General features: G+C 45.7%; 1 long non-coding RNA gene across 1 annotated transcript; it reads right to left on the minus strand.

Annotated features, from left to right (window-relative positions):
• Positions 1-235: 235 nt before the first annotated feature.
• LOC140695836 (uncharacterized) lies at positions 236-9,360 on the minus strand. The gene is made up of 3 exons (XR_012071666.1): positions 9,277-9,360; positions 5,826-6,035; positions 236-1,411 (listed from the first exon to the last, which is right to left on the minus strand). It is a non-coding gene; the product is annotated as an uncharacterized lncRNA (long non-coding RNA).
• Positions 9,361-9,690: the final 330 nt, after the last annotated feature.

Consider the following 9,690-nt stretch of genomic DNA (forward strand, 5'->3'; position numbering starts at 1 on the left):
CTTCTGGGGTGATTCCTCCATTTCTCTGGTTGATTCGCTCAAACAGGAAGCCTCGCACATCACGATGGACACCTCGTCTCCCATGACACCTCCACTAGCTGAGCTGTTTTTTGTTTTGTTTGTTTTTGTTTTTGAAAAGGCAGATACTCGGCAATTCCACACAGGTGTGACAAGAAGCCTGCACGCTAAGGGCTGACCAGGTTTCCACTCTCATTGCAAAGATGTCACCGTGATGTATAGAAAACCATATTTTATTCTAAAGAGCTGCTATGAAACCTAGTTTAGGCATAGTAAGCGTCAAGGGAAACAGGTTCACGGCACTGCTGAGATCTTCTCTGGAAGGATTATCTGGAAGCACTGGGTCACTCACCACAGTCAGATACGGATGTTCAGTTGCAGGGACACATTCAGTGACATGACTGCTTGTGTCAGGTTCAAATGAGCACAGCGAAGACTAAGAGTTAGAAGTTTCTACCAGGTATGAGGGAGACCCCTCCGTCCGCCCCGATGGAATGAATGAGCCGCACGCCGGAGGCTCTGTTGACCAATCAAAGACCTGAGGGTCAGCATGGTGGGTGTTCGGAGGGGAGTGGCCGGATTAGTGGCTGTGAGGACTTTCAGCTGGCCAGGCAGACGTGCGGTCCACGCTGAAACCAGGGAGGGCAGAGCAAGGTAAGAGAATAAATTCAGTCCTTGTCTAAGAGTATTGCACATGCCCGTGAGAATTTTAGAAGGAGATTTCATTGCAAGGTGTGTAAACTGCTATATCCATCCCAGAAAGTGCCCAGACTCAAGGCACTTTCTCAGAGCTTTATGGGTACTGAATGGCAGCATTTAAATCGAGGTCTGCCTGACCCTCATTTATTTTAACTCTGTGCTGGTCTTAGGGTTTTTGCTTTGCTGCAGCTGCTGTTTTTTGTTTGTTTGTTTGTTTGTTTTGTTTTTTACTGTATTTGTTTCTTACATAACATTTGTACTGTATCTTCAAAAAGTCATCAGAATGAAGTCGATTCTATATTCAGTAGACATTTTGGGCAATGATTTACCCAACATTTGGTCTGGGCATCGGACAGAATGTTTAGACGTCCTGGTAGGTAGGTAGGTGCACAGGGAGAGCCAGCCTTTAGACGTATCTTCCAAGTGAGTTCATTAAATGTAGACCCGGTAGTGAAAAGACTAACATGGGTCTTATTTCAATATGCTGGGCCTGCTTCCACTTTAGTATTTTGCTGAGTCACGATTCAGTGATTCGATTCGCACCCTTTGTGAGCCGAAATCATCTTTGCAACAATCAGGTGTGTCAGGGGTGCTGTGGGCAGAACATGCCTGCATCCTCCGTCCTCTCAAGTGGATCCGGGTCATTTCCAAACCCTCTGCTCTGCTGTCTAATTGCTGTTTTCTCCTGGGGCAGCTGGAATTAAATGAGATAATGCAGGTTACGTGCCTCCTGTGGTGACAGCGTGGTTTTCTCCCCACCCCCAACCTTCCTTCTTTCCTGCACAAATATTACTTTAGCTCCCACTCAGCACAGCACTTGTGATAGGTGCTGAAGACTCAGTAGTACGTTAGAGCTGTTCCTCTTTTCCGAACTGAAAGCTCAGTGGGAGACAGACAAAAATCAAGTAAAACACACACTGAAAAATACTGTAAGAGAACCAGAAGGTGCCAAGACAGATCTTCAGGGTAGGTCACCAACCTTAGAGAGCACGGCCAATTACTATTATTAATTGCATTGTTATTATGATTATGTTTCAAGTGGATTCTTCCTTAAAAAACTGTTTACAAAGGAATTTTCAAATGTATGCAAAATTCATGTAGATGGACCATCACTCGGCTGTAACCAGTACCAACTGACTCGTTGGTTGATACTCTTTTCTATTTCCCTGCAACTGGATTATTTTGCCAGAACCCTCAGATATCATATCATAATCTGTAAGTATTTCAGTACCTGTTCATAACTGACAAACATAATGAGTAAATGATTCAGATAATATGCCTGTTACAGGTGAATCTGGGGGCTTTGGAGCTGAAACTCTTGACTGCCTTCACCTGGTAGAATCTGACTCCATTCTCTTCACTGTGCGCAGTGCTCACTTAAACCTGGCCTCAGCTCCTAGATATCAAAGTGAATCAGTCCGTGGAAAGTGCTTCAAAAAGTGTCAACACAATATAATTGTTCAATGAACACTGATTATCAGAGATGTTAGCGTGTGACTAGGATGGAAAAGTGTGTTCACAGCGTCTGCTCAGGAACACCCGCAGCCTGGCGGTGCTGGGTTGGTGATTTATGACTGCTAACGAAGGTTTCTCAGAAGCCAAGACCCTGAACTTCACAGGAATGTAGATGTTTAGAGGGAACTATGAAAGAAAGAGCGAGCAGAAAAGTGGATGCAACTTGTTGTTGTTATGTAGGACGACCTTTTGATTTATACTAGAATTCTGTCATTGGATTTTTTTGCAGAGTGTTTTATTTTGCAAGGGTCTGACAAACCCAGGAAAACATTCAAATTATAATAAGCTAAAATCGGTTTTTACTTACTTGATTTCTATTGAAATCATCACTACAGTGTGTCCATGCTTTCAGTCTTGACTGTCCGCTATGTAATAAGCACTTACAAGACTCCAGAGATTCATATATGAATAAGTTACAGTACTTGGCTCACAGACCCACTTAAGCAACATGAATAAACCACACTACAGCGTTAAACAGAGACCTAATTAAAGTGCAGAGGACAATCAGTTCTCTTGGGCCAGTTCAGTTTGGGCAATGAAGGGGTGAAGTTGGGGCATCCGGCCCGAGGACAGCTTTCAGAAGGAGTTGGTGTTTGAGTTGAGCTTTAAGAACAGGTCATATTTTGCCATGTGAGGAACAGGAGAAGGGCATTCCGGTGGCAGAGGCAGAGCGGCAGGGCTCAGCAGCGTCCTTGTGCGCCCTGAAGACAGTTGTCTGGTGACATCTCCAGGAGATATACATGGGGACATTGATTGGATGATGTCCTACAAGTTTTAGACTCCAATCAAGGTATATTGAGGTATTTTATTGCTTTTTTAGGGCTGCTGTGGCCATATGTTAAAATTTGGACTTTATGCCTCAAGATATGGGGAAGCACAGATTTTGGAGAGTAGAGGAAGCCACAAGGTAGAAAAACAGCGGTATGATTTGGTGCAGCACATCATCAAAGCTTGACTGTCTCTGTGATAGTGACTCACCTCCCCCCAAAGCCCCTGCAGCCCCTGTGAATTTTTCCAGGTTCATTGTTTTTCAGATTAAAACTTTATATTCTTTGTAGTTTCATGAAGGTGGACGTAGGGGAATCCATGAACGATTTTCAATTTTCCAGTAAACTCCAGGTACTTAAGGACTGCCTGTAACGTGAAAACCACCCTTCTCATCGGAGCTCCAGGACTTGGTTTAGTTATGACTCTTCAGGGAGGGCCTTTGGCTACCAGCTTGTGGGAGGTCTTCCACTCAGAGAGTTCACATGGCACAGAAGCTACAAGTATGGGTTTTGGAGAAGGATTGCCTCGAGGGTGAGGACTGGCTCTGGCACTTATGAGCTACATGATGCTGACCAACTTACTTCATCTTCTGAAGCCTCACCCTCCTTGGTTAACTAATAGGATATACTGTGTATCTTTATCTCATTATATAAGTATAGAGTGTGGCCTATTGGTGGATTACGAATGCTGCTAGGTAAATTACAGCCTTTTATGAGTCCATCAGCGTCACTGGTCCCTGTTGGTGCAGAGGTCATAGGACACGATGGTTGCTGTCTGGGGTCCCTACTAAGGATGTCGAGGTGGGCTGCTCCCAGGGCGTGATGGCCGCACTCGGGCTGATGGCTCTGTTTGAGTGCCTCCAAGATCCCAGTTGATCTCCCTCTTTGTTCCCAGTGCCTTGCCGAGTGGATTTCCTGAGCCTGGCTGCTTGCCTCTGTCCTGCGAAAGCTGGAGGGAAACATTCTCAGGGCCATTTCCCGCCCAGCTCATTAGTCAACTTCAGGACTTCAAACGACACCCTCTGTTTCGGCTTGCTGTTTTCTATACCTGACACATAAACAAATGTGTTCAGTGCATACTTCCTACACTTGGGCATGGCTTTGGGGAGCCCTGGTGGAGACTCGGTGGCTTTATGCTTTTTAGTCTGTCTCGCCTAAGGGAACCCATACAAAGGCTGAGCAGAGAGGTGGTGTGTATGGATGTCACTTCGTGTTGCAGTCATATGGCAAGTCTGAGAATGATCTCAGAGTTAGTAGTGTGTCCTAAATGGCCTTTTCATATAAAATAAGCTCCTCTTGAGAATGATTTGAAATATAACTTTCTTTGATTGAATTGACTCTCGGAAATATAGAATCGTTGACAACTCATATCCAACACTGCTCATTGTACAGTGCTGGGCAAACATAAAACAATTCTCTCTGGATAACTGCCCACATGCTTTACTGTTCATATACACTTTCCAAAAGTTTCAGATCTGGAAAAACATTAAAAAGTCAGGAAATCTCACTTGAACAAGCTTTCTTGGGCAGATTTCTGGCAAATAATGCTTCCTGTTACATAGGAAATATTCTTAAGCTTAGCTTCATTTATAGTACTTTGGCTGGCCTACTCTCTGAGCTATGAACTCTCTTCGGTTACTAGTAACAGAAATGAAAAAGCGAAACAATAACAAAAGTGACTTGAAGATATGAGGGTCTTGTTTTTCTCTCATGTAAAATCCACTTGGGGATTGGAACTCAGGGTGGTTTGCCAGCTCTCTGAGCCCATCAGAAACTTAGAGCCTTTAAACTTTTCTGCTCCAATTGCCATTGAGTGTAACTCTTATCCTCATGTTGTCAAGATGGCTGCTGGAATGCCAGCCATCTTATCCATGTTAACATTAAAGAAAACTGGATGAGTAAAGAACAAAATAAGTGTATGAAACCTTGTTTTAAGATATTTTCTGTGAGTCCCTCTCTGTCATTTCTACTCACATCCCATCAGTCATAGTGCTCTCACATGATGTTCTTTAACTGCACGGGAGTTTGGATACATATTGGAATGGGCCCATTTCCTCCTTCGGTAAAACTGGTGCTTGTTCATAGGGGGAGAATGGTTATTTGATGGGCAAGTAGTAGTCTCTGATTCCTTTAATCTGAGCTAGAATGTTAACTTTTTCTTGGTTGAAAAGTCATAAGAGGGAAATGAAAAAGTTAATTCATTTTCTAATTACAAACCAATATATAGATGTTTTTTATTCTGAGGAGGTAATTGACCATGCTCTAATATACAACAATACATTTGAGAAGACTTATATTGGCCTTTCTTTGGTTTCCACTGTCCCCTGAGCACTTGAAATACTGAACCTATGGGGTCTCACTGTATTTGTTTGTTCTCTTGTGACTGTTTAGTGGAAGCTTCACGATGCTTTCCTTTTATTTTAACAAGGAAGGACATTTGGGTGAGAAGATATTATGCAAACACTTGGCTCCAAAAACAGTTTCTAAAATTGTTTTATTGTTTTCTGATAATGACTGCCATAATTTAGGTGGCGGGAAGGAAGCAAAATCATAACACCTCTGATGAAAACTCCAGAATGGTGAAGTGCAGTGCTTTTCTGTTATTTTTCAGAGTAAAATTGTTTCTTCAAATAAAATCATACTGTGGATGTTATACTTTATAAAAAAAAAAAAAAGAAAAGCAGACTTCCTCTAGTCAAAGCAAGAGTGGGGTATCCCCCCCACAATCTTTTGACCCATCTTCTGGCCCCTTCATGATCCCTGGGGTACCTTCATGGAAGACCCAAGAGAGAGCTCCAGAGAACCACCCTCTAACAGGATTCTCACCTCACTTCTGCCGCTGGCTGGCTCTGAGACTGCGGGCAAATTCCTTTCCTTCTCTGGGCGCTGGAGTTTTGAAGTAAGAGACAGGGGCGTTTGACCAGGCGATCTTGAGAAGTGCACCATGTGTCTAGGATTTCCTGGCTCCTGGTGTGTACATGGTCAGCTACTAGTGTCAAGTCTGGTCTATTCTTTTCTCATCAAAAAGGCTGGAGGCTGAAAAAATCCAATCATTAATATTAACTAGAAAGACAAAATTAGAAGTAAGGTTGCTTTTCTCTTAAATATTTTCCTGCTCATAGGGAAAAGGCTGAAGGAAAGCCATAGTGGAATTTAAATCACATGGACGCATTTGTCACAGTGAGTTTGGTAGAAGGAAGCCAAGGCTAATGAAACCGACTGTTTCAGAGCCTCTGTTACCTGCAAAGCACAGTGACAGTTGCTCTTCCATATTTTCTTTCACTGAAATTATACAACGCTCATCAGAGGAGGGAATATTTCCTCCCTTGTACAGGACCACGTTCCTCCTGGATTTGAACTTGTGTCTTCTCTCTTTTTCACTGAGTCACACCTGGTCCTAGGTTCTTTATTACAAGCTCAGAGTCTCGGACCAGATAAGGCCTTGGACCTGCCCTAAGGAGCTTGAGTCACTAATGCCCTTACTTTCAATGTTCTTTCCTGGTCCAGTAGCTCTCTTTGTTTTACATTAGAATTAATCTGAGGTGGGGGAGAGGGGAGCGTTGATTAAAATACACACCCTCTGGTCTCCTTGCTCGGAGGTCTTCACTTGGCGGATCCAGGGTGGGTCCCAGGCCTCTGCATTTTAAACGCTCTGCTCAGACGACTCTGTGGCCGGTCCGAGGAGGGAACCGCAGAGTTACATCTACTGGAGTCAGTGATGTACGTGGCTACCTCCCTAACCAGATGGTGGGCCCTAGCTGAGTGGACACTGGGCCTTTTTCGGTTTCTGTATTTTTAGCCTATGATAGGTGTTCAAAAATATGTGCAGATTAGAAGTTTAAAAAAAAATGAGCTGAAGCACAGAATTCACACATATCATTGCAAAACAGACTCTGTAACAGCACACGTTAGAGGAGAAGGGTTCTCTGTTCCAAGGGAGAAATTCTCATGGGCATTGCAGGATTCAGATGAAATGGCCAACTAGTAGCCCCTGTCTCCTCCCACCTCCTTCATTCCTCTCATGCTGATTTATTTGCACCCCAGCGCTTAACACCTGCTGGTCCTGTCCTGCTCCCCAACCCTCCTCCCGCTAGTATAAGTTACCCGAGGGCTAGGCTCTGGTCTACCACTCGCTCCCGTACTCCCAGAGCATCCAGCAGTCCCTGGCACACAATGAAGGGAATGAAAAAAGAATTATGTGATGGTCTGAGTCACGGCAGGATGGAGTGAGATTGGAGGGGATACAGGCTAGTCCTGAGTACTGCCGGGCTCATGAGGCAAAACGCTAAGTTACTCCAACACTTAATTAGCTATTTTTATTAAGTGTCCAAGCTTCCTTCATTTAATGGGTGTTTTACTCCTTTTATCTCAAGAAAGATGGCAGAAGTTTGTGTCTTTTGGCTTTGATCACATTATTTCTGGGTTTTGTTACTTAATAAGGCAGAAGTTTAAATTAACATCATTCTCCGTGGCCTGTTTCTGGGTTAGCTGTACAGTATGGAGTGGTTTTGGCAGGTTTTCAATGGCGGGAAGAAAAGGAAATCGCTGTTTGGGCGTTGTGGGAGGGTGGGAGGGACAGCAGGTTACCTGAGCCTTGTGGGGGGGAGCCGCCTGGGGGCAGGTTGAAGGGAGACTGGGCCAATGACTGTCTACAGACGTCAGGGGGCCGAAGAGGAAGGCTGGAAGGCGAAATCACAGTCGCTCCTCTGTTTGGGGCCCTCTCACACTTTGCAACACGGTCAGACACATCGTCAGGCTGAGCAGAAGCCACTTCTGCAGGTCCTCCTTGCAACATGTCACTGCCCGGGCTCTGATTTGAGGCTTATGCCAACAGGATGTGCATTTACTCTTTTTCCTCTCCATTCACTCACTGCAGGGGTAGCTCGATGGTTTACAGAACATGGGAACACTTGCTCGCTGCACATTTAGATCACTTCAGCCCAAGGTCTGTTGCTGTATTAATTAGCTTCCAAGAAAACATTGCCTTCACTTAAACTGTTTGAATACATCTTGTTGAATCATCAGCTTGACTCAAGTGTTATTAATTCAAGAATCAAAATGCCTTTTGTCCCTATCACATAAACGTTGCCCTAGCAAGTGTAGCGTAAACAGATCTGTTCCAGCCACAACAACCTATAGAAGCCCGCAGACAAAGAAGGACGGCTTTCGCCTTCACAGAGGCCCTGGTGCACAGCCGTGCGCACCCCATACTGATGAATGGACCCTGGGACGCACTGATCCCAGGGAAAAGGCTTTATCGTTGGTGGGTTTATCAAATTTGAACAGCCAGTGGAACATCTGGCTTTAATACTGATAGAAACTGTCAGATTTTGGCTGTTCTCTGGCCTTGCATATTTTCCATCCTCTGTATCAGCCCCTGTTGTCAGTGATTTGATGAAGTTAAATGGACTGCAGTTGATTCCTTGAGCACAAGAAAAATTACAGAATGCGCCCCTCTCTCACCCTTCGGGAACATTCGGAATAAGTTTGCAGTGAGTTGGTGTGGGTCACGAGCCCAAGAATTTAAGAAGCACAGGGAGTGAATAGAGCACCTTCCAGAGCCTCATCTCGGATAAGCCACCCCGGTTGCTCAGCCATCTAAGAGGGTGTAGTTAAGCTGCAGGGGTGATGGCACTGAACCAGTTCCAATTTTGGCTGGTTTGATTGCAGCCAGAAAAAGAAAAGCATGGTGAGAGAGAGGTCCATGACTGAAAGGACTTTGCAGGGGCTTCCGATGTCAGCCTGCCTCCGAGGACCCTGTCAGTCTCACCGACCCTCTGCCGATCCAGTGGACGTTGTCTGGCACAAGTGGCAATCACAATCACCGCGCAGAAAATGACAGGACCCAAGTGAGGATGGAGATTGAATTCACACCTCATCACATCCCATAAAGGGCAATTTTTCAAGGTCAGCATTTAGGTGAATTAAAGGAACAGCGTTTGGCAGAAGGCCCTCTGCTCACCCCTTGGCAGGCCATCCATCCAGCTGCCACTCTTTGTGTGCAGAGGGAACTCAGACAGACAGACACACACACACACACACACACACACACACACACACACACGCACACCCTGTGCTCTAATGAGCACATCTGAGTCCTTCCAAGCAGGCTGGTGGGTTTGGGTGCATATCCTATTTGGTAAAAGATGCCCCCCATGACGTCCAAGAGGGGAAAATTGAAACAGTGATTGTAACTCCGTCGGTGATGGGAAAGTAGGCTCGGGGAAGGACCAAATTATTTTCATCTGGGAGTGAGAGCACTTCCTCTGTAATTTACCTAAATGTCAACGTGGAACCCAGCATTCCCTGCCTCCAGCTGCTGGCTGTTTTCTGATGGGCAGCGCTGCCTGCCTGCCGCGAAGGGGCCGTTTGTGTGCGTGTCAGCCACCCGGGAGCTCCGGAGTGCCACGGCCCAGTTGGGCTCGGAGCTCGCCCAGTCCAGCTGCCTCATCTTCAGGGTGAGGTCCCTGAGGCCCGGAGAGGCAGAGTGAGTTTCCCAACGCCAAGCAGCTGGTTCGAGGCTGCGGCGGAGCTGGAACCATGCTTTCCTCACTCCTAGCTGGGTGCCCTTCTGGCCTCCGTACCCCACCGCCAAGATGAAAATGAAGCAGCCTTCGCTGCCACTTCCGACGCGACACCTCTTCCCGCCACTTGAAATCCCCTGGTTGGGTTCCGTTCAGCCAGTTCAACG

This window comes from Vicugna pacos, chromosome 4 (genome assembly GCF_048564905.1).
Source record: "Vicugna pacos chromosome 4, VicPac4, whole genome shotgun sequence".
NCBI lineage: Eukaryota > Metazoa > Chordata > Mammalia > Artiodactyla > Camelidae > Vicugna > Vicugna pacos.